The sequence below is a fragment of the Nomascus leucogenys genome, chromosome X, assembly GCF_006542625.1.
Source record: "Nomascus leucogenys isolate Asia chromosome X, Asia_NLE_v1, whole genome shotgun sequence".
Classification (NCBI taxonomy): Eukaryota; Metazoa; Chordata; class Mammalia; order Primates; family Hylobatidae; genus Nomascus; species Nomascus leucogenys.
Window position 1 is genome coordinate 63,598,616 of NC_044406.1, and position 24,321 is coordinate 63,622,936.

Genomic DNA, 24,321 nt, shown 5'->3' on the forward strand with positions numbered 1-24,321 from the left:
ATAATAATAATATGGTTTGGTGTTGACTGTCATGTACTTTTATATTAGTAGAATCAGAAAATATGTTCATATTTCTTGCTTCTTGTGTTTAATGTCAGGAGTTTGGTTTTGGATATTTAAATTTGAGATGCCTATTAGGTATCCACGTGGAGAAGTTGAGTAGACAAAGGTCTGGCTCTGGGCTGAAGAAATACATATGGGAGTCATCGTAGTATCGATATTTTTTTTCAGGGCCCATTGCAGCGCTTATAGCTTGCAGTGAACGCCAAGAATGAGTTCTCAGACAAATCCAGCTGAGGGGGGCCTGGGACAGCTCTTCTAAGAGACTCCGCCCCAGCGTCTGTCCGCCAAGTCTTCATTGAAAGGGCTTGTTAAACCACAAACATCCACTAGATGGCCTTTTTGAGGTCGGGTCGTGGGACACCTGTGGCCTGGTAAAAGCCCTCAAACCGCATTCTCGGGAGGCTGTTTTCAGCGTTCCTTATCACACCACACACTCCACTTCCCGTCCTGTTTTCAGGGTCAAGGAGTTTCATTCTCATGCACAAATAACATACACACACAGTGCCTCAGTATGTTTCCATGCCCCGACCTCAGACGCCTTGTACATGAGCTTGAATATGTTGTCGTGCACCCCCCATATCCCCCCCTTCTTTAATTCTTACAGCGTGCTGGTCATCCAGTGCAAGGTAAGCTTCCGTGATTCTTCCCTGGTCATAGATGCGTCGGGTGGCAGCACAGAGCCATCTGCAAGTGCCTAGCAAACAGATACGAAAAAGAATAAGTACATCGGCCATCACCCAAATGCGTATGTTTAACCCAGACAACCAAGTGTTCGGGTTTAATCATTGAAAGCCTTCTTGTAATTGCTGAAGGATACTTGTTTGTAATTGCTGCGACCATTCTTCAAGGTGTTTCTTTAATTCACACTCAAGAATGGAAATTTGAGAAGACAAATGGTCATGATAAGCCCCTTGCAGATGTGCTTTCACTCTCTCCCAAGCATATTGGGAGCTGTTACATGGCAGAGGTGTGACAAAGATAGAATTATATTGCCAATCACAATGTAAATTTTGATGGATAATAAATGCCTGCTGCTGATTCCCCAGTTATTCAACAGTGGCTTCAAGAGCCTCCAGGCGAGACAGAATGGTTTTATCTATATTTACCTGTTCTTGAAATTCATGGGTAACATTATATACCATGTGGTTCACCACTGAGGCTGTGTGAATGGATTCTGTCAGAGAAACAGCTGCAGTAGCAGCAGTTGCTAATATAATAATAGCTGAGACTAAAAAGGCAATTAAAGTGGCCAGGAAACTTTTTATTTTTTCGAGTATGAGATAGTGCTTTTCTAAATAGCTGCAGGGTGGAATCTCCTCCTCAGCTCCAGGTTAAATTTACAGGCAGCCACAATTCTGCACGCCATTTTAAGATCATGACATAGGTTATATCCAACTGTGTAACGCTTCGATGAGACAAGCACGTAGCATACCAACTACTGGAAGAGACTTTAATACCATAAAAGGATTGATTTTGCTCTATGTTAGGAACACCTTGCCCAAACAAAAGTATATAAGGGTGCGTGGTACAAATCAGGACTGTGTCAGTGACATTATTATGCAAGGAGAGGGTATGGTTGCCACCGCCAGTAATATACTCACCATGTGAAAGAACCCATTCAAAAAAAGGAAATCCTAATCTCCAAATTTGGGTATGAGCAGGGCTTAAAGCTTGTTTCCCTCTCACTTGTAATATTGGTCCTGAAAGCCCATACTCTGACTAGGTAATAGAACTACTGGAGGGACTCCCAAATCCAATAGTCTGATTTGCAGACATAAGATTACCATGGGGATCCCAATCAAGTAAGGTGCCATTATCAAACAGAGGCCCTTGGCGTGGCGCAGGCTGTCTGCACGGCGACCACTGGACGGCCTCAAACTTTTATCACCAGTCCCTACTCGGACGGCATATAGGAAGATCAGGCACTTGTGTAGCTTCATTAGAGACCTCAGTAAGATTAGTGGTAATAGTAGAAATAAAGGTCAAGTTTGCAAGCTTAGCATCCCTTTTAGGCTGATAGTAAAGATACTCCGGAGGGATGAGAGTAACACACTTATCATGTGCTATTGTGGAAAAACAAAGAGGGGGATTACTAGACAATAAAATCAAGGAGTAATTAAGTTGAATCCATCCCAAATTTTCAGTTACGGGGTAAGACAGAGGCATCCATCGGCCTCCTGCCCAAGAAGTATCATTAGATGACAAAGGCGGGTCAGCATCCCACCATGTAATAACATTAAAGACAGGGGGATTTAGAACATGACTCCAATAAACATGTTCTTGAGCTGATCCCACTTGGCAAAGGACAAGAATTACCCGCCACCCCAACATCCATGTCTGTCTTATTTTCTCAGAAGTTTCCCCAATTACCGCCAGATATGTAAGAAACCGATTGTCTGCAGTTGCAGGGGCTTCCACAGTGGCAAGCCGGATAGATGCTTGTTGATTCAATTTCTTTAGCTGTCCCCAGGTAATGTCAGGTGCCTTCCGAGTCATCACCATCATTGTTGGTTGGTTCTCCAACGACTGGTCCTGTTCTCTAGAAGAGAGCCCCACATTCCCCCCCCTTTTTAAATTAAGATATGCTTTAAGAGTTTGATGAGCTCGTTTAACAATGGCCTGACTGGTTGAGTTATAAGGAATATCAGTTTTGTGTTGCATGTGCCAAAGTTGCAATGCATATGTAAATCGAGCACTAAGATAGGAAGGTCCATTATTAGCTTTTATAGTGTGTGGAAGGCTTAGGGTTATAATAGATTTAAACAAATGAGCGATTGCATCTTTAGTTTTTTCTCCTATCTGGGAGGTAGCATGTATTAGGCCTGTATATGTGTCCACGGTAACATGGAGAAATTTAAAACTTCCAGAGGGTGGATACCGATTAACCTTAGTTTGCCAGATAGCATTAGGCACCAGACCTCGTAGGTTGGCACCAAGCCCTAAGGAAAAGGGGGAAAGGGGATGCTGTTGGCAATTAGGACAAGTTTTAATAATCATGCAAGCTTGAGTAAGTGTCAAATGAAGCTATTGTTTAAGGCTGCAGGCATTCTGATGAAAAAACAACATGATCAGCTTGAGCTTGCAAAAAAGCAGGAGAATTTGCAAACCACATCTGTGGTCGTACCAGAGCATCAGCCCAAGCATTCGCTTCTGATAAGGACCAGGTAGCCCAAAATGACGGCGAATATGTGTGATGTAAAGAGGGCGACGACAGGCGCAGAGGAGCTCTTGCGCTGCAAGAAACAAAGCTAATAGGGGTTTATTAGTAATGCCCTGCACGTGTGCAAGATCTAAATGAGTAATACAATACACCACATACGCGGAATCACTAACTATATTTATGTCTTGGTGAGCAAAAGTTTGGAAGGCCAATATCAGGGCACCTAATTCTGCCTGTTGCGTAGTTTTTAAAATGCTCCTGGATTTTGTGTTGCCAGTTCTGCATGGCATCTTGCCACACTATGGCTGCTTTTTCAGTTTTTGGGTTTTTTTAAACCATCTGTAAAGACAGTGGTGGCATGAAGTAAAGGCTCAGAGACAACAATAGATACAAATTAAACAGGTACAGTTTGTAAAAAGTTCAGGAGCTTAGAGGCTGGTAAATGAAAGCTGATATTACCAATAAAGTCAGCCATTGCTACTTGCCAATCAAGATCACAAGCTAAGAGAGCGTGAAATTGTTCCTTGCTTAAAGGTAGGAAGAGAGTAGCTGGACGTTTGCAACGTTGGCGTCCTTTTATGAGAAGAGAAGCTATTATATCTGTAGTCTTTTGTATAAGTTTAGAGGGATTATGAGACAGGTACATAACATATAAAATACCGAAATGGCAAAAGATAAAGCCTACCTGTTAAACTAAGGCATGGAAAGGATGGATATTTTAAGTGATTTTTACTCTATTTTGGCCCTTGAAACTCATTAGAAAGTGACTGCAAGTCGCCAGGATAACAAACCTGCATTGAGTTAGCTTAAGTGTGTAAAAAAAAAAAAAAAAAGCTTTTTAAAATGTCCTTTGGTGTTAGCCATTTTCCTGCCTCAGCCTTTAGCTGGAATGTCTTAGAAGTGAGCTTGGGAAAGTAGGGCTGTGGCCGGTTTCTTTTTATTCGTTCTGGGCCCCTTAGGCAGCTTCTCTTTTTAATAGCCTGCCACTTGTTGCTGTCCTTACCCTGAAAGGAAGGAAGGAAGCGTACAAGTGTCAGTAAGAGGCCGGAGAATGACCAGGTGGTAAACTGTGTGTGGAAGCGCGGAGGCTGGAGGCAAGAAGGTAACAGGCTGGGAGAAAAACACTCCCCTTATCTTCTAGGCCACCTACGCCTGCAGCCAACCCTGTTAGGTAAGGTACTGAAAATATACTGGGCTTTTTATTATTTTTACCACCCCCAAGCAGAGAGGCTCAGGGGAGGAGCAGACATGCAGCACAGGGTCTGCTTTGAAGTTTCTTAGCCACGGTGTTTTTAAACATTTTGTAAAAAAGCAAAACAAACATTCCTTACTGCTGCGTCTATCTTCTGAAGATGACAGCAGCTGGCAGAGCTCGTCCCCCTCAGTCTAGTTAGCATTGAATAGATGGCTATGGGAGAGCGCCCCTTATTAGTGGGCTCCTCCTCCAGGGCTCTGTACTCCAGGCCGCTCCACACTCCTTTGCCCACCTTAGGCTAGTAAGGTCGGGGTGCACATGGAGATAATGGGCGGTCTAACCGTGATCTGGCAGATAAAGAGGATACAAGGCAGAGCGTACCAGCGCCCAGGTGGTCAAAATAGTAACGTTAGTAAAATGACCTTGCTCATATCCTCTTTTCAGGCAGCGACCTACCTGCTCCCATAACCCTAAATCTAAGGTTCCTTCATCAGGAAACCAAGGGCATTTCTGCCAAATTAAAAGCATAAGCTTGTGTAGAGCTCCAGGCTCTACAGTGCACTGGATAGCCTTAAGTAGCTGTTGCACTGTTTTAAAAAATACTTTCTGTTCTTTGGTCATTTCCTGACCCACGATAACCCAACCCCCGATAGTTTATGCATGGGTCCCGTCCTCCTGATGAGAGTCAGGACTGTCCCTTACCAGGATTCCCCGAAAAGTAATGAGCTCTCCTCCTTCACGCGTAACTTCAAGGCGATCACGTCGGGGGTACCACTTGCAGAGCTTATAGCTTGCAGTGAACGCCAAGAATGAGTTCTCAGACAATTCCAGTTGAGGGGGGCCTGGGACAGCTCTTCTAAGAGACTCCGCCCCAGCATCTGTCCGCCAAGTATTTATCGAAAGGGCTTGTTAAACCACAAACATCCACTAGATGGCCGTTTTGAGATCGGCTCGTGAGACACCCTGTGGCCTGGTAAAAGCACTCAAACCGCATTCTCGGGAGGCTGTTTTCAGAGTTCCTTATCACACCACACACTTCACTCCCCGTCCTGTTTTCAGGGTCAAGGAGTTTCATTCTCATGCACAAATAACACACACACACAGTGCCTCAGTATGATTCCATGCCCCGACCTCAAACGCCTTGTACATGAGCTTGAATATGTTGCCATGCACCCCCGACACCCACTCCAGAGACAGAAATTACACCACTTTTCTATTGAGTTATGTTAGAAGAATACAGGTAACATCAAATGTACCACCTTAAGCGTTTTTCAGTTTTCATTTCAGTAGTGTTAAGTATATTCGCATTGCTGTGCAACCAATCTCCAGCATGTCTTCAATTGCAAAACTGAAATGTATACCCATTAAACAACTCCTCATTTTCCCCTGCCCCGCAGCCGCTGGAAACCACCATTCTACCTTCCGTTTCTGAGTGTGAATATTTTAGATCCCGTGTATAGGCGGAATCATGTAGTATTTGTCCTTTTGTGACTGGCTCATTTCATAGCATAAGGTCCTAAAGTTTTATCCACATTGTAGCCTGTATCAGAACTCCATCCTTTCACAGGCCAAATCATAATTCATTGTAAGGGCCAAATAACGGACCATATTTAGTTTCTGTTTTCATCCGTCAGTGGACACTTGGGTTGCTTCCATCTCTTGGCTGTCATGAATGATGCTGCTATGAGCAGGGATGTACAAATATCTCTGAGACTCTGATTTCTATTTTTTCGATATAGACACAGAATGGAATTACTGGATCGTATGGTAATTCTCTTTTTAGTTTTCTGAGTAACCGCCATACTCCTTTCCACAGCAGCTGTGCCATTTTACATTCCCACCGACAGTGCACAAAGGTTCCAGTTTCTGCACATCTTCACCAGTATCACATCAGTTTTATTGAACAAACGGAATTTATTTCATTTCTTTGCATTTTGTTTTTGTTTATTTTTAATGACACAATCGTATACATTTATAGCGTACAACATGATTATTTGAAATATGTATACATTGTGCAATGGCTAAATTAGGCTAACTACAATATGTATGAACTCACATACCTTTCATCTTCTGTGGTGAGAACACTTAAAATTTACCCTCTTAACAATTTTCAAGTATACATTATTATTAACTATAGTCACCATGTTTACAATAGATCTCTTGAACTTAGGCTTCTTGTCTAAATGAAGTTTTGTATCCTTGACCAATATCTCCCCAATCCTCCCCAGCCCCAGACCCTGGTAACCACCATTCTATTCGCTGCTTCTAAAAAGTTTGATTTTTTAAGATCCCACACCCCAGTGAGATCATATGGTATTTGTCTTGCTGTGCCTGCCTTATTTCACTCGACATAATATATTCCAGATTCACTCATGTTGCCACAAATGGCAGGATTTCCTTTTATTTTTTTAAAAATGCTCAATACTATTCTATTGTGTGTGCACATACACATGTGCTTTACCCATTCATCCGTTGATGGGCTCTTAGTTTGACTTCACGTCTTGGCTGTTGTGAACAGTGCTGCAATGTATATGCAAGTGCAGATATTTTTGACATATTCATTTCATTTTCTTTGGCCGTCTATCCAGTAGTGGGATTACTAAACCAAATGATAGTGCTATGATAATTTTTTTATTTTAATTTTAATGGATACATAAGATTTGCACATTTATGGTGTACATGTGATATTTTGTCATGTGCATAGAATGTGTAATGATCAGTTCAGGATATTTGGGGTAACCATCACCTGGAATATTTTTCATTCCTAGTATTGGGGACATTTCAAGTCCTCTCTTCTATTTCGAAATATACAATACATTGCTGTTAACTGTAGTCATCCTACTCTGCTGTTGAACATTAGAAATTATTCCTTTTTTTTTTTTTTTTTTTTTTGACAGGCTCTCAGTCTGTCACCCCAGGCTGGAGTGCAGTGGCGTGATCAAAGCTTTCTGCAGCCTCAATCTCCTAGGCTTAAGCGATCCTCCCACCTCAGCCTCCTGAGTAGCTGGAACAACAGGCACATGCCACCATGCAGGGCTACTTTTTTTTTTTTTCATAGAGACAGGGTTTCGCTATATTGTCCAGGCTGGTCTGCAACTCCTGAGCTCATGCTATCTGCCCGCCTCGGCCTCCCAAATTGCTGGGATTACAGGTGTCAGCCACCATGCCCAGCCTAGAACTTACTCCTTTTTCACTGTATGTTTATGCCTGTCAACCAATCTCTCTTCTTCCAAACCCCCCTTCCTCCAATCCACACACACTTCCCAGCCTCTCATGTCTATCACTCTATTCTCTGCCTCTAGGAGATCAAGTTTTTTACCTCCCACATATGAGTGAGAACGTACGGTATTTGTCTTTCTGTGCCTGGCTTATTTCACCTAACATAATGACCTCCAGTTCCATCCATGTTGCTGCAAATGACAGGATTTCATTCTTTTTGTGGCTGTATCGTATTTCCTGTGCACATATGCCACATTTTCTTTATCCATTCATCCACTGATGGACACTTAGGTTGATTCCATGACTTGGCTATTGTGATGAGTGCTGCAATAAACATGGGGGTGTAGGTATCCCTTTGATATGCCAATTTCCTTTCTTTTGGATAAATACCCGGTAGTGGGATTGCTGGATAGTTCTATCTGTAGTGTTTTGAAAAGTCTCCATATTGTTTTCCACAGTGGCTGTACTAATTTATATTCCCACCAACAGTGTATAAGGGTTCTCTTTTCTTCACATCCTCACCAACACTTGTTCTCTTTTATCTTTCTGATAATAGCCATTTTAACAGGTGTGAAGTGATAGCTCATTGTGACATTTCCCTGATGATAAGTGATGTCGAGCATTTTCATACAACTGTTGGCCATTTGTATGTCTTCTTTGGAGAAATGTCTATTCAGATCCTTTGCACATTTTAAAATCAGGTGATTTGTTTTCTTGTTATTGAGTTGAGTTCCTTATGTATTTGGGATATTAACTCCTTATCAGATGTATAGTTTGTGGATATTTTCTCCCATTCTGTAGGTTGCCTCTTCACTCTGTTGATCGTTTCCTTTGTTGCGCAGAAGCCTTTCAGTTTGACGTGATCCCATTTCTCTATTCTTTCTTTGGTTGCTCACGCTTTTGGGGTCATAGCAGAAAAATTATTTCCCAGATCAATGCCATGGATGTTTCCCCCTATGTTTTCTTCTGGTAGTTTTACAGTTTCAGGTCTTACATTTAAATCCAGAGTCCAACTTGCCTTGATTTTTGTGTATGATATGAGACAAGGGTCCCATTTCATTCTTCTGCATGTGGATATTCCATTTTCCCAACACCATTTATTGAAGAGACAGTCCTTTCCCTATGTGTGTTCTTGGCATCTTTGTTGAAAATCACTTGACCATAAATGCATTAATTCTTTCTAGTCTATTATATTTGTCCATGTGTCTGTTTGTATGCCAGTACCATGCTGTTTTGATTACTCTAGCTTTTATTATATTTTGACATCAGGTTGTGATTCCTCCAGCTTTGTTTGTTTCGCTCAAGATTGCTTTGGGTAACTGGAGTCTTCTGTGGTTCGCTGCGAATTTTAGGATTGCTTTTTCTATGCATGTAAAACTAGCATTGGAATTTTGATAGGGATTGCATTGAATCTGTGAATTGCTTTGAGTAGTATGGACATTTTAACAATATTGATTCTTCCAATCCTTGATCATGGGTTAGCTTTCCATTTATTTGTGGCTTCCTCAATTGCTTTAATCAATGTTTTATAGTTTTCAGTGTACGGATATTTTACCTCCTTGATTGAATTTATTCCTAAGTATTTTATGTCATTTTTGAGAACTGTTTTAAATGGTGTTGTTTTCTTCATTTATTTTCAGATAGTTTGTTATTAGTGTATAGAAATGCTACTGATTTGTACATGTTGACTTTGATTTTGCAACTTTCCTTAAAATTCATTTGAATTTTAAGGTTTTTTGTAAAATATTTTAAGACTTTATATATGTACAATCATGTCATCTGCAGAGAGAGGTAATTTAATTTCTTTTTTTTCTTTTCTTTTCTTTTTTGAGATAGGGTCTCGTTTTGTCACCCAGGCTGGAGTGCAGTGGTGCGATCTCAGCTCACTGCAGCCTCGACTTCCTGGGTTCGAGCGAGTCTCGTGCCTCAGGCCCAGATGTAGCTGGGCACCACCACGCCCAGCTAGCTTTCGTATTTTTGGTAGACAGGGTTTCGCCATGTTGCCCAGGCTGGTCTCGAACTCCTTGCCTCATGTGATCCACCTGCCTCGGTCTCCCGCAGTGTTAGGATTACAAGCATGAGCCACCGCGCCCCGCAAACTTGTTACTTTCTGCTTTGTGTGCCTTTCATTTTTTTCCTCTTGCCTAAGATTTTTGACTAAAAGTTGTAGTGCTACGTTGCATAGCAGTGGTGAAAGGGAGCATCTTTGTCTTGTTCCTGATGTAGGTGGTATTGAAACCAGGGTCTTCCATCAGCTGTGGCAAGAATGTAGTTAAAGAAAAGAATCAGACCAAAAATTGAGCCCCGGGGCTCTATATTTTTAAGAATTTGGGGTAAGGGAGCTTCCAGATAGCTGAACACATGGAAGTTCCTGGAGGGAGGTGCACCTGTGCCCTATGCATCTCTTTCATCTGGCTGTTCGTCTGTATCCTTTCTCACGTGCTTCACAATAAATGGGTAACATATTTATTAATCAGTGATAAAACCCAACATGATACACTAACATGATTTTGTGCACTTAGAGGAGAAATATTTCCTAGTTAAATAGGAAATTGTGCAAAAGGCCTCTGGAAGACCTTCATTCTAAACTGTTTTGTAGGGAAACATTTCATTTAGAAGTCTGAACATTCTTTCTTCGGTTTGCTGTAATCTGCATTCGCTGAGTAGAACTCGTATTGATCATCGGGACCCCGTTTATTCCAGGCTTCTGAGGTATTCTTTCTGTCCCAACTAACTTTTGGGTTAAACAGTGTCAGATGCAAGACATGCAGCCCTGCTCTAGCGCCTCCTGCTCAAATAGATACAAATACAGAGATGTCGAACTCAAATGCTTTCTGGCCTGACCAAAGAGCTGCTGGAGCGTGTGTGAAGCCTGGAAGGAGAGAAGAACAAATATTTCAGGCCCGGGTCCAAGTAGGTCAATGCAGCACTTGATTTTTGGAGGAGACTTGGGTAATATAGAATTGAGTTAATCATAATCCTTATTTCATAACATGCTACCCGTGATTGACACGAGGCCCTGTTTGTTTATTTTAAAATGCAATGTGCCCCCATTTACCTATTACCCGATCCAATAACTAGACTATTAGTAGAAACCTGTATAGCTACCTCTGAGCTCCCCTCACTGTAACCTCCTGAATCCCTTCACTTCCACCAGAGGCAACCCCAGCCTGAATTGTGTACTTGGCATTCCTTTGATTTGTATTGCAAATAAGTATATATATAAAACAATATACTCTTTTTTTTGTTTGTTTTTGAGACAGGGTCTCACTCTGATTGTTCAGTCTGGAGTGCAGTAGCATGATTTTGGCTCACTGCAGGCTCGACCTTCCTGGCTCAGGTGATTCTCCCACCTCAGCCTCCTGAGTACCTAGGAGTACAAGCGTGCACCGTGACGTCTGGCTAATTTTTTGGAGAGACGGGCTTTAGCCATGTTGCACAGGCTGGTCTCAAACTCCTGGACTCAAGCACTCCACCCACCTCTGCCTCCCAAAGTGCTGGGATTACAGGCGTGAGCCACTGTGCTCGGCCATTACACTCTTCAGTTTTGCTTGATTTTGAACTTTATGAAAAGGGTGTCACACGGTATGTAGTCCTGTGGGAATTCCTATTTTCATACTTCTACTAACATTATCCATTGTTGAGTGTGGAACTGCAGTTCACCCATTTGCCTTGCTACATAGTATATCATGGTGTGCATATACCACAGTTTAGGCATTCTCTTGTTGGTGAGCATTTGCATTGGTCCCAGGTTTTTGCTACTGTGGCCAGTGCTGCTGTGAAATTCTCGTCCAGCGGACATTGATAGGAATTGCTGAGTTGTCAGTGATCTACTTTATAGATTGATGCCACATTGTTTCCCAGACTGGTTGTGTTCGTTTATATTCCCAAGGTGTTTCAAGCTGTATGAGATCCCACTGCTCTGTGTTATCTCTAACCTTTGATGTTGCTAGGTTTCTTATTCCTTGCCAATCAAATGGGTACAAGATTTATCTTGAGGTCATGTTTAGCATTTCCCTGACTACTGATGAGCTGAGCATATCTTCATGTGTTTATTGGCCGCATAGGTTCCTTCTTCTATGGAATTCCTGTTCATGATTTTCGCCTATTTTCTTACTGGGTTGTTTGTCTTTCTTACTGATTTCTAGGAGTTCTCAAAATATATTCTTGATGCCAATCTTTTGTCAATTATATATAGGATAAATATCTTCTTCCAGCTTGTACCATGTATTTCCACGTCTATATGACGTCTTTTGTAAATTGAGGTATTACATACATACAGCAAATCATAGAAACATAAGTCTACAATTTTATCACAGTTATACACCCATGTAACCGCCATCCAGATCAAAATATAGAACATTTTCAACATCCTCCCATCCCCAAAAAGAGAACTTTGAGAGAAAATGAGGAACCAGTAAAGATTGAGGAGTGATCACTGATATGGGAATAAACCCTATGTCTTCTCCTGGTAATGGCAGACAAGATAATTCAGATAAACCGTGTGTGTTGGCCATCTGTTAGTTGGCCATCTGGTTTAACTCAATCTACAGCCTCCCTCCCTCTCTCTGGTGACTGGGCTGATATCACATAGTTCAATGCCCCCACCCTCTAGTCATATGATTGGTCTTTCTGGTCTGGCCAGCCTCCTTTTGGAGTCATCTCATCACATAAACTACCTAGGGGCCTCCCATGATTCACCTCATTAGCATGAACCATGAAGTGTGGTCCATGGGACCCATCAGGAATGACACTATCACTCAGGAAATTGCAAGGCATTAGAGGTTATCTCCCAGGACTCAGGGACAAAGTCCAAGCATCCCATTCTTTATTACACATTCAGTGCACAGAAAAATGCACAGTATAAAAAAAATTCGTCTTATTGGGATCTTTCCAGATCCTGGGAATACAGAAATATACTGCTATGGTTTGGATATGATTGGTCTGTCCCCGCCAAAACTCATGGGGAAATTGGATCCCCAGCGTGGTGGTGTTGGAAGGTGGGGCCTTGTGGGAGGTGTTCGGGTCATGGAGACAGATCCCTCATGAACAGCTTGCTGCCGTTCTGGAGGTAGTGAGTAAGTACTGGCTCTGGTGAGACTGGATTCGTGCCCATGACGGCAGGTTCGTCATAAAGCCAGCATGCCCCTCGGATTTTCCTTCTTTGCACGTGTCCGCTTCCCCTTTGGCCTTTTCCACTACGTTTTGGCCTAGCAGGTGGCTGTCACCAGAAGCTGAGCAGTTACTGGTGCCACGCTCCTCCTACTTCCCAGCTTGCTGAATCATGAGCTAAATCAACCTCTTTTATTTTTAAATTACCCAGTCTCAGGCATTCTGTTACAGCAACACAAAACAGACTAAGACACATGCTAACAATGGCCCAAAAGAGGCAGAGATGGTATAATGTTGGTGCAAAAGTAATTGCCGTTTTTGTCGTTACTTTTAATAGCAAAAACTTCTGCACCAACCCAATACCACAAACAACTCAGTTCAAGAACTTACATGAAATGGACTAAATCTTTTGAAGACACGAATTATCAAGACTCACCCAGTGTGAAATAACTTGAGTAGTCCTATAAAGACATTGAACTTTGGGAGGCCAAGCTGGGAGAATTGCCTGAGCCCAGAAGACCGAGACAAGCCTGGGCAACAAAGTGAGACCCTAGCTCTACAAAAAATTTATATATAAAACGAAATGGAATTCATAGTAAAATACCTTCCAAAGAAGATATTCCAACCCAGATGGTTTCACTGGCAAATTCCACCGAACATTCAAAGAAGAATTAATACCAATTCTACAATATCTCTTCCCAAAAATAGAACAGTACAGACTACTTGTCAACACATTTTATGAGGCCAGGATTACCCTGATACCAAAACCAGCCAAAGACTGTATAAAAGAAGCAAGCAAGCAAGAAATAACATCTATCAGTATTTCATTCCTTTTTATGGCTGAATAATATTTCACTGTATGCATAGACCACAGCTTGTTTATCCATTCATCAGTTGATGGATATTCAGGTTATTCCCACCTTTTGACTTTTGAAATAATGCTGCTATGAACATGCATGTACAAGTATGTCTTTGAGCACCTGTTTTCAGCTCTTTTGACTATATACCTATGAGTGTAATTCTCAAGTCACATGTTAATTCTATGTTTAACCTTTCAGGAACCACCAAAATGTTTTCCACAGTGGCTGAATTATTTTACATTCCCATCAGCCATGTATGAAAGTTCTAATTTCTCCACATCCTATTCAACAATTCTTATTGCCCATCTTGAAAAAAGTATGACCATCCCGGTAGACGTGGAATAGTACCTTATTGTTCCGATTTGCATTTTCCTAATAGCTAATGATGTTGAGTATCTTTACATGCATTTCTTAACTATTTGTGTATCTTCGTTGGAGACATGTCTATTAAATCCTTTGCTTATTGACATGTCTATTAAATCCTTTGCTTATTTCAAAAATGGGGTTGCTTTCTCTTGATGGGTTTTTTGTAAGTTTTAATATATTCCGGATGTTACATGATCAGATACATGATTGGCAAAGGTTTTTCTCCCATTCTGTTATCTTTTCACTTTCTTGACAATGTCCACTGATCCACAAAAGTTTTCAATTTCAGTGAAGTCCCATTCATCATTTTTAGTTTTGTTGCCTGTGCTTTGGGTGTCATACTCTAAGAATCCAATGCCAAATACAAAGACATGACTTACCCCTGTGTTTTGTTCTAAAAGTATTAATTTTAACACTTACATTTATGTGTTTGGTTCATTTTGAGTTAATTTTTGTATATGGTATATGGTATGAAGTAGGGGTCTAACTTCATTCTTTGGCATGTGGATAACCAGTTATCCTAGCACCATTTCTTTAAGAAACGATTTTTTCCCCATTGAATGGCCTTGGCACTCTTGTTGTAAGTCAATTTAGCATAGGCTGACCCCCAAGACTCAGGTGCCAGGCTTGCCCTTGCAGTCCCAGGCTCCAGGTCACCCACGCACACTGTCTTCAGCTCCATCCTAGTGCCGGTCCAGCCCCCACAGTCTCAGGCTCCAGGCCCACCTCATCACCAGGCAGGCCCTGGTTTTCCCAGGCTCCAGACTGGTCCCATGCCCAGGCCGCTCCCTCAGCCCTAGACTCTGGGTACACCCATGAACCAAGCCTTCGTTGGGGCAAGGCTAGCCTCACAGCCCCAGGCTCTGGGCTGGCACCCATGGAATGAGCCACCAGCCCTGCCATGGGGCCAAGGTGGCCCTGCAGCCTTAGATTCCAAGCCAGCCTCCAGAGCCCCAGACTCCAGGCTGGCACATGCAGACATCACCTGCAGACCAGTCCCTACGGCCCCAGACTTCCGGCCTGGACATGTGGACCCAGATTCCAGATCCTCCTCAGTGTCAGGACAACCCCTACTGACCCTCGACCTGGTCTGCTTCAATGATAGGCTGGTTTCTGTAGTTTCAGACTTCAGGCTGGCACCCATAGACCTAGTCTCCAGCTCCAGGCTGACCCCTGTGACCTCAAGCACCAGGCCAGAACCTACAAAGCCAGCTTCCAGGCCAGCCCCCAAGGATTAAAGGCTCCAGGCTTGCCCAGTGCCACGCTAGCACCTTTGGCCTCAGACCCCAGGCTGGCCCTCTCAGACTCAGGCTCCAGGCCCACGCCAGGCGCCAGACAGGCTAAGAGGAAGTCTGACCCACATGGCCTCGGGCGTCAGGCCCACGCCAGGGCGAGACTGGCCCCAACAGCCAGGTTGGTCCCCATGGCACCAGGACCCAGGCCCAAATCCATGAACTCAGGTTCCGGGTCCACCCTACCTGCTCACCAAGCCAGCTTTCCCAAGAAATGCAGCAGCAAGTCCATCCATGCACCATGCCAGATGGTCTTCCCAGAATCTCTGGATGGACTGAACCGTGAAGGGCTTTCCCAGCCAGAGCCAGTCATCAAGCACTGGAGCAAGTCCCCACTTCTTTTTTGTTTTTTCTTTCTGTTTTTTTCTAATGGAGTTCCGCTATTGTTGCTCCGGTTGGAGTGCAATGGCACAATCTCAGCTCACTATAACCTCCGCCTCCCAGGTTCCAGTGATTCTCCTGCTTCAGACTCCTGAGTAGCTGGGATTACAGGCGCCCACCACCATGCCCAGCTAACTTTTTGTATTTTTAGTAGAGACGGGGTTTCACCATGTTGGCCAGGCTGGTCTCGAGCTCCTGACCTCAAGTGATCCGCCCACCTCTGCCTCCCAAAGTGCTGGGATTACAGGCATGAACCACTGCGCCCGGCCCGAGTCCCTACTTCTTTAAATGCACAGATGCCAATGTACAGCCACAAAGGTCACAATCAATCAGGGAAACATGACACTACCAAAGGAACAAAGTAAAGCTTCACTGATCAACCCTAAAGAAGAGAGATTTAGAAACTTTCTAAGAAGGCATTAAAAATAGTCTTCCTAAAGTAGTTCACTGCATTACAAGGAATGCTAGAGGGAATTCTTCAAGCTGAGAGAAAACGATCTGGTTTTTGAGTTTCTTTGTTATTTGGATTTTGTTTTTTGTATGTTTCTTTGTTTGTTTTGAGACAGGATCTCACTCTATCACCTGGGCTGGAGTGCAATGGTATGATCGTGGCTCACTGCAACCTCGACTTCCCAGGCTCAAGTAAACCTCCTACATGACACTCCCAAGAAGCTGGGACTGCAGGCACGCACTGCCATGCCCAGCTCATTTTTTTGTTTGTTTCTATTTTGTGTGGAGACAGTGTTTCACTACGTTGCCCAGGCTGGTCTCCAACTCCTGAGCTCAAGTGATCAGCCTGCCTCAGCCTCCCAAAGTGCTGGGACTACACGCACGAGCCATCGCACCTGGCCAAGAAAAGGATGTTAATTGGTAATAAGCAAATATGAAAGAAGAAAATTTATGAGTAAAATAAGTACATGTTCAAACCCAGAATACTCTTATTGTAATGACTTATATCTTTAGTATGAAGGTTAAAAGACAAAACTATTTGTGAAAGTATAGCTACAAAAATGTGTTAAGGGATATGGAATATAAAAATGATGTAAATAGTGACATCAAAAACATGAAATATATGGGGAGTTAAGGAGCATAATTGTAGTGTTTGTGTGTAATCAAAGTTAAGTTGTTATCAGCTCAGAATAGCCTGTTATAACCATAAGATATTTTATGCAAGCCTCATGGTATTCTTAAGACAGAAATCTATAGTAGATACACAACAGATAAAAAGTGAAGAATCGCAGCATATCACTATTGAAAACTACTTGATCATGAAGGCAGACAGCGAAAGAAGAAAGGAACAAGGAATCCACAAAACAACCGGAAACAATGAGCAAAGAGGCAACAGTAAGTCCTTGCCTATCAAGAATTAACTTGAATGTAAATGGATTAAATTCTCCAAAGACATAGCAAGTCTAAATGGGAATAAAAACAAACAAACAACAACAACAACAACAAAACAAAAAAAAACAAGACCAAAGCATATGATGCCTATGAGAGACCCACTGCACCTTTAGGACACGTAGACTAAAAGTGAAGGGATGGAAAAACACATGCCATTCAAATAGGAAGCAAAGGAGAGCAGGAGTGGCCATATTTGTATGAGACAAAATAGACTTTAAGTCAAAAACTACAAAATGAGACAAAGAAAGTCATTATATGATGATAAAGGGGTCGATTCATCAAGAGGCTATAATAATTATAAACATAAACACACCTAACTTTAGAGCATCTAAATATGTAAAGTAAATAGTCATACATCTGAAGGGAGAAATACACTGCAATACAACAGTAGGAGGAGACTTCACTATCCCATTGTCAACAATGGAAATTCAGAGAGAAAACTGGTAAGGAAACAGTGGGTTTGAACACGATAAAACAAACGGGCCTAACAGACATATACAGAATGTTCCATCTAACAGCAGCAGAAGACACATTCTTCTCAAGGGCACACTGAACATTCTCCAGGATAGATTGTATGTTAGGCCACAAAACAAGTCAACACATTTAAGAAGACTGAAATCATATCAGATGTCTTTTCTGACCACAATGCTATGAATTTAGAAATCAGTAATAGGAGGAATTTTAGAAAATTCACAAATACATACAAATGAAACAACATGTTCCCAAACAACCAATTGATCCAAGAACAACTTAAAAGGGAAATTTAAAACTATCTTGAGGCAAATGAAAACGGACTCACAAGATACCAAGACATGAGAAATGCAGGAAAAACACAGTTTTAAGGGGAAGTTTATAGCAACAATTGCTCACATCAAAAAACAACAAAGATTTCAAATAACAAGCAAATGTTACACCTCGAGGAACTAGAAAAAGAAGGGAGTTTATGCCCAAAGATAGTAGAAGGAAGGTAATAATAAACATCAGAGCACAAATAAATAAAATGGAGACTTGGAAAACAATAGAAAATAGCAACAAATGTGGGATGGTTTTTTTAAAAAGATCAACAAAATTGACAAATGCTTAGCTAAATTAAGAAAAAAAGAGGAAAGACTAACTAAAAACAGAAATGAAATCAGAGACATTACAACCACTCTACAGAAATTAAAAGGATTATAAGAGACTATTATGAACAATTGTATGCCAACAAATTGGATAACCCAGAATAAATGAATAAATGTCTTTTATCCATACAACATACCAAGACTGAATTATAAAGAAATAAAAAATCTGAACAGACAAAAACTGGATGAAGAGGTTGAATCAGTAATGGAAACTCACCCATCAAAGGAAAGCCCAGGACCTGATGGCTTTCTGTTGAATTCTACCAAACATTTATAGGATTAAGATTGTAAGGTGGGGGGGGAGGGGGAGGGATAGCATTAGGAGATATACCTAATGTTAAATGACGAGTTAATGGGTGCAGCACGCCAACATGGCACACGTATACATATGCAACAAGCCTGCACTTTGTCCACATGTACCCTAAAACTTAAAGTATAATAAAAAAAAAAGATCAATCCTTCTCAAACTCATCCAATAAACTGAAAAATTAGGAATACTTCCAAACTGATTTTACAAGGCCAGCATTACCCTAATACCAAAGCCAGACGAGGACACTACAAGAAAATTATAGGCCCATATGCCTGATGAACATAGAAGCAAAAATCCTCAACAAAGTACTAGCAAATCAAATTTCATAGCACATTAATTTTTTGCGTGTTTTTCTGCTGTTTAATTAAAGGATTTCTCAGCATGACCCAGTGCCTATGGGACGTGCATTGAACTCAGTGCTGCCCTGTCACAGCAGAAAGCAAAACTGGTCTGAAGTCAGCTGATGCCTGCCCACAGAGGGAGCATTTAGACCAGCCCTAGCCAGAGGGGATTTATACACTACAGAGGTCAGAACTTGAGTTTTGGGAAGCCTCACCACTGCAGGATCTGGGATTCTAACTAAACTTGAGAGGTGGTCTAGGATACAAAGACTGCAACTCATAGTGCTGTGCTGGGCTCAGAGTCAGAGAACATAGGGAGCCCATGACCTAGTGAGACACCAGCCAAGGTGGCTGAGAGAATGCACGCACCACGGCTCCCCTAACCCCAGCAGCACAGCTCAGAGTTCCAGGAGAGACTCCTTCCTTCACCTGAGGAGAGGAGAGGGAAGCATAAAGAAGACTTTGTGTAGCATCTTGGACACCAACTTAGTCACAATAGGATACAGCATTGGGCGGAGTCCTGAGGCCCCCATTTCAGGGTCCAGCTCGTGGATGACATTTCTAGACATACCCTGGACCAGGAGGGAATCTGCTGTCTTGAAGGGAAGGACTCAGCCCTGACAGGATTCATCACCTGCTGACTAAAGAGCCCTTGGGCCCTGAGCAACCTGCAATGATACCCAGGTAGTTTACCACGGGCCCTGGGTGAAACTCTAAGATATGTTGGCTTCAGGGGAGACCCAGCACATTCCCAGCTGCAGTGGCTATGGGCAGAGATAGTTTCTCTGGGAGAATAGCAGAGGCAAGAGTAAAGGGGACTTTGTCTTGCACCTTAGATGCCAGCTCAGCCACAGTACGGCAGAGCAGCAAGTGAGCTCTTGGGGTCCCTGAGTTTAGGTCCTGGTTCTTGCATGGGAATTTTGGACCTCCCCTGGGCCAGAGGAGAGCCCACTGCCCTGAAGGGTGAGTCCCGGGCCTGGCAGCATTCACCACAGATGCCTGAGGAACCCTTCAGTCTTAAGTGAACACAGGCAGTAGCCTGGCAATAGTCTCTGTGGGCCTGCAGTGGTGGTGGCCACAGCGAGAGGCTTCTCTGCCTGTGGAAAGGGTAGGGAAGAGTGGGAAGGTCTTTGTCTTGTGGGTTGAGTGGCAGCTTAGCTGCAATAGTGTAGAGTACAAGGTAGATTTCTAAGGTTTTTAACTCTGGTCCCTGGCTCCCAGAGGGCATCTCTGGACCCGCCTGGGATCTGGGGGAACTCGCCACCCTGAAGGGAAGGACACAGGCCTGGCTGGCTTTGCCACCTGCTGATTGTAGAGTCTTAGGGCCTTGAGTGAACATAGGCGGTAGTCGGGTATTGGTTACAGCCAGGTATGGGTGAGACCCAGTGCAGTGCTGGATTCAGGTCTCCAATCAAATGACATAGAGTAGCTGAATAAATATTTTAAAAAGACCCAATGATCTGTTTTCTATAAGAAGCACACATCAACTATAAAGACAGACATAAACTGAAAATAAAGGGAAGGAAAGAAATCTTTCATGCCAATGGAAACCAAAAAAAGAGAACCTATAGCTGTACTTATGTTAGACAAGATAGATTTCAAGACAAAGACTATAAGAAGAGATAAAGAAGGTCATTATATAATGATAAAGGTGTCAATTGAGCAAGAGAATACAACAATGGTAAATATATATGCACCCAACACTGGAGCACCCAGATATATAAAGCAAATATTACTAGAGCTAAAGAGAGGAATAGACCCCAATACAATAATAGCTGGAGACTTCAACATCCCACTTTCAGCATTAGAGAGATCTTCCAGACAGGAAATCAACAAAGAAACATCAGACTTAATCTGCACTATAGGGCAAATGGATTTAATAGATATTTATAGAACATTTCATCTAATGGCTGCAGAAAACACATTATTTTCCTCAGCACATGGATCATTCTTAAGGATAGATCAGGTGAGGTCACAATCTTAAAACATTCAAAAATTGAAATAATATCAGACGTCTTCTCTGACCACAATGGAATAAAACTAGAGATGAGTAACTACAGGCATTTTAGAAACTATACAAATACATGGAAATTAAACAGTATGCTCCTGAATGGCCAATGGCTCAGTGAAGAAATTAAGAAGGAAATTTAAAATTTCTTGAAACGACTGATGATGAAAACACAATATACCCAAACTACGGGATACAGCAAAAGCAGTACTAAGAGAGAAGTGTATATCTAAAAGCACCTACATCAAAAAGGAACAAAAATGTCAAGAAGAACTAATACTAATCCTACTCAAACTATTCTGAAAAACAGAGGAAGAGGGGATACTTTGAAACTCATTCTACGAGGCCAGGATTGCCCTGATACCAAAAAAACAGACAAAGGCACATTAAAGAAAAAAAAAGCTACAGGCCAATTTCTCTCATGAATATTGATGCAAAAATCTTCAGAAAAATACTAGCAAACCAAATTCAACAATACATTGATAATTTGACTTCTTTATTTCTAATATGGATTCCTTTTTTTCATATATATATATATATATATATACATATTTATACTTTAAGTTCTGGGGTATATGTGCACAACATCCAGGTTTGTTACATAGGTATACATGTGCCATGTTGGTTTGCTGCACCCATCAACTCGTCATCTACATTAGGTATTTCTCCTAATGCTATCCCTCCCCCAACCCACCACCCCCCGACAGGCCCTGGTGTGTGATGCTCCCGCCCTGAGTCTATGTGTTCTCATTGTTCAACTCCCACTTATGAGTGAGAACATGCGGTATTTGTTTTTCTGTCCTTGTGATAGTTTGCTTAGAATGATGGTTTCCAGCTTCATCCATGTCCCTGCAAAGGACATGAACTCATCCTTTTTTATGGCTGCATAGTATTCCATGGTGTGTATGTGCCACATTTTCTTAATCCAGTCTATCATTGATGGACATTTGGGTTGGTTCCAAGTCCTTGCTATTGTGAATAGTGCAGCTGTAAACATATGCGTGCATGTGTCTTTATAGTAGCATGATTTCTAATCCTTTGGGTATATGCCCAGTAATGGGATGGCTAGGTCAAATGGTATTTCTAGTTCTAGATCCTTGAGGAATCGTCACACTGTCTTCCACAATGGGTGAACTAATTTACACTCCCACTAACAGTGTAAAAGCTTTCCTATTTCTCCACATCCTCTCCAGCACCTGTTGTTTCCTGACTTTTTAATGATCGCCATTCTAACTGGTGTGAGATGTTATCTCATTGTGGTTTTCATTTGCATTTCTCTGATGACCAGTGATGATGAGCAATTTTCCATGTGTCTGTTGGCTGCATAAATGTCTTCTTTTGAGAAGTGTCTGTTCATATCCTTTCCCTACTTTTTGATGTGGTTGTTTGTTTTTTTGTTGTAAATTTGCTTAATTTCTTTGTAGATTCTGGATATTAGCCCTTCGTCAGATGGGTAGATTGCAAATATTTTCTCCCATTCTGTAGGTTGCCTGTTCACTCTGATGATAGTTTCTTTTGCTGTGCAGAAGCTCTTTAGTTTAATTAGATCCCATTTATCTATTTCGGCTTTTGCTACCATTGCTTTTGGTGTTTTAGTCATGAAGTCTTTGCCCATGACTATGCCCTGAATGGTATTGCCTAGGTTTTCTTCTAGGGTTTTTATGGTGTTAGGTATTATGTTTAAGTCTTTAATCTATCTTGAGTTAATTTTTGTATACAGTGTAAGGAAGGGATCCACTTTCAGCTTTCTACATATGGCTAGCCAGTTTTCCCAGCACCATTTATTAAATAGGGAATCCTTTCCCCATACAAGAGGTACAAAGAGGAGCTGGTACCATTCCTTCTGAAACCATTTTAATCAATAGCAAAAGAGGGAATCCTCCCTAACTCATTTTACGAGGCTAGCATCATTCTGATGCCAAAGCCTGGTAGAGACACAACAAAAAAAGAGAATTTTAGGCCAATATCCCTGATGAACATCTATACGAAAATCCCCAATAAAATACTAGCAAACTGAATCCAGCAGCACATCAAGAAGCTTATCCACAACGATCAAGTCGGCTTCCTCTCTGGGATGCAAGGCTGGTTCAACGTACACAAAGCAGTGAACGTAATCCATCACATAAACAGAACCAAAGATAAAAACCACATGATTATCTCAATAGATGCAGAAAAGGCCTTTGACAAAATTCAACAGCCCTTCATGCTAAAAACTCTCAATAAATTAGGTATTGATGGAATGTATCTCAAAATAATATGAGCTATTTATGACAAACCCACAGCCAATATCATACTGAATGGGCAAAAACTGGAAGCATTCCCTTTGAAAACTGGCAGAAGACAAAGATGCCCTCTCTCACCACTCCTATTCAACATAGTGTTGGAAGTTCTGGCTAGGGCAATCAAGCAAGAGAAAGAAATAAAGTGTATTCAATTAGGAAAAGAGGAAGTCAAATTGTCTCTGTTTGCAGATGACATGATTGTATGTTTAGAAAACCCCATCATCTCAGCCCAAAATCCCCTTAAGCCGACAGGCAACTTCAGCAAAGTCTCAGGATACAAAATCAATGTGCAAAAATCAAGCATTCCTATACACCAATATAGACAAACAGAGCCAAATCATGAGTGAACTCCCATTCACAATTACTACAAAGAGAATAAAATACCTAGGAATCCAACTTACAAGGGATGTGAAGGACCTCTTCAAGGAGAACTGCAAACCACTGCTCAGCAAAATAAAAGGACATGAACAAATGGAAGAATACTCCATGCTCATGGATAGGAAGAATCAATATTGTGAAAATGGCCATACTGCACAAAGTAATTTATAGCTTCAATGCTATCCCCATGAAGCTACCACTGACTTTCTTCACAGAATTGGAAAAAACTACCTTCACGTTCATATGGAACCAAAAAAGAGCCCACATAGCCAAGACAATCCTAAGCAAAAAGAACAAAGCTGGAGGCATTATGCTACCTGGCTTCAAACTATACTACAAGGCTACAGTAATCAAAACAGCATGGTACTGGTACCAAAACGGATATATAGACCAATGGAAAAAAACAGAGGCCTAAGAAACAACACCACACATCTACAACCATCTGGTCCTTGGATGCCTTCTATTAGTTTCTCTTGTCTGATTGCTCTAGGTAGGACTTCCAGGACCATGTTGAAAAAAAGAGGTGAATGTGGGCATCTTGTTGTGTTCCAAATCTTAGAGGAAAGGTGTTCAGTCGTCATCATGACCAAGTGGGATTTATCCCTGGGATCCAAGGACGGTTCAACATATGCAAATCAATCAGTGTGAAACACTATATCAACAGAATGAAGGATAACAACCATATGATCATTTCAATTGATGCTGTAAAAAGCATTTGATAAAATTCGAAATTCCTTTATGGTGAAAGCCCTCACAAAACTGAGTATAGAAGGAACATACAGATCCCCAACTCTCCCTCACACCTCACTACCCTTTCCACCCTCTGGTGATT

The 24,321-nt window shown here is 41.9% G+C and overlaps 1 long non-coding RNA gene and 1 pseudogene across 1 annotated transcript; one reads left to right on the plus strand and one right to left on the minus strand.

Moving 5' to 3' along the window:
- Nucleotides 1-22: 22 nt before the first annotated feature.
- On the minus strand, nucleotides 23-5,226 carry LOC115833258. The gene is made up of 3 exons (XR_004028692.1): nucleotides 5,121-5,226; nucleotides 2,380-2,602; nucleotides 23-757 (listed from the first exon to the last, which is right to left on the minus strand). It is a non-coding gene; the product is annotated as an uncharacterized LOC115833258 (long non-coding RNA).
- Nucleotides 5,227-5,641: 415 nt separating this feature from the next.
- Nucleotides 5,642-24,321, plus strand: part of LOC115833215 — a 39,803-nt pseudogene continuing 21,123 nt past the window's right edge.